This window comes from Meleagris gallopavo, chromosome 29, assembly GCF_000146605.3.
Source record: "Meleagris gallopavo isolate NT-WF06-2002-E0010 breed Aviagen turkey brand Nicholas breeding stock chromosome 29, Turkey_5.1, whole genome shotgun sequence".
Lineage (NCBI taxonomy): Eukaryota > Metazoa > Chordata > Aves > Galliformes > Phasianidae > Meleagris > Meleagris gallopavo.
The window spans coordinates 3334051-3335501 of record NC_015039.2 but is presented as its reverse complement, the minus strand read 5'-3'; the positions used below and the strand labels follow the sequence as shown (position 1 = coordinate 3335501).

Genomic DNA, 1451 nt, shown 5'->3' with positions numbered 1-1451 from the left:
CCCCCACCACTCCGCCCCATCGCGGCTTCAGGCGCGTCGCGCTGCTCCGTGGGCGGTTTCTCCTCGTTTGGCTCAGGAAGTGCTGTGGGGGACGGAGCAGCTCCGCACCCAAACGCTCCGCAGGGACGGCTCCCACCCCTGCGCACAGCGGAGATCCTCGGGCTCCCAGGGCAGCTCTTCCATCCCTGTCAGCTCTTCCATCTCCCCGAGCTGCACGGGCAGGAGCTCACCCAGAGCTGTGAGTTATCACAATGCTGTGTTTTCTGTACCGAACAGAGCCCGGTCCCATCCCCCCTCCCTTCGGACATCGATCAGCACCGATCAAATTCCCCTCATCTGCACTGACTCACTGTCAACCTACAGCCAACCGTTGGCCAACCAGGGTCCCACGGGCCTTCCTGGCCTCCAGGGCACACTGCTGGCTTGTGGTCACCTTGTGGTCCTTCTCTGTAGAGCTCCTTTCCAGCAGCACAGCCCCCATTCTGTACCGATACATGCAGTTATTCCCCCCCGGATGTCAGAACCCCCCCCGTGTCTGTCAGACCCCATTGGGTCGCTCTCTGTGCAGCTCTCAACCTCTCCCAGCGAATGGCAGCACATCCTTCTGCTGTCAGCCGTTCCCCCGGCTCTGTGCCATCAGCAAACGTGCTGCGTGTGCTCTGCATCCCTTCACTCAGGTCACAGCACCTCGCCTACTGCAATGATTCAGTCTGAATTCCCACTCTTTGCTTGCAGGATGTGAGGCTCCCAGCTCCGTGCTTCCCTCCACGTCAGGACAACCTGCAGGAAATCAGGCGTGCGCTGCCGCGGAGCAAAACCCTTTTTTCGCGAAGGGGTGACGTGGAGTTGGGGTCTGCAAGGCCGCTGGGAGGGAAAACGTTGTGAGCGGGGACAGGGAAGGCAGCTTTTGATGCACGCGGCGCAGAGCAGTGCGGGCGGCGGGGGTATAGCTCAGTGGTAGAGCATTTGACTGCAGATCAAGAGGTCCCCGGTTCAAATCCGGGTGCCCCCTCATTTTAACTTCCTTTTTTCATTTCCGCTCTCCGGCTTTCTACCTTTCAGAACAAAAACGTCGAAAGAAGAAATTTTCGCCCAAATTTTCTCTGTCTGGGATCGCTCGGCAGCCGTTCCCGGTGCCCGCGACGCACTCTGGGCTACGGGCGCTGCCGCGGAGCACGCGGCGAAAGGCCTGCAGAGGGCGCCGGCTCCGCTCCGTCCCTCGTCACGTGATCTTTACCACGTGATCTATCACCGCCACGTGACGCAGGCCGGCTTCGCCACGTGACGTCCGCCGGGGAGGTTCAATTTCCCAGCGTGCCTCGCGCGCCTCCGTCTCTTCCGGCGCCAGGATGTCGAAGCGAGGTGAGGCGGGGCGCTGGGCCTGGCCGGGATCCGGTTCCATCCGCCGCTCTGCGGTGTGCGGGCGCTGCGGCGAGGGGCGTGGAGGATGC

General features: G+C 62.2%; 1 non-coding gene across 1 annotated transcript; it reads left to right on the top strand.

The window, feature by feature from the left end:
• The first annotated feature begins 940 nt into the window (after positions 1-940).
• TRNAC-GCA lies at positions 941-1012 on the top strand. Its single transcript has one exon. It is a non-coding gene; the product is annotated as a tRNA-Cys (tRNA).
• The last annotated feature ends 439 nt before the right edge of the window (positions 1013-1451 follow it).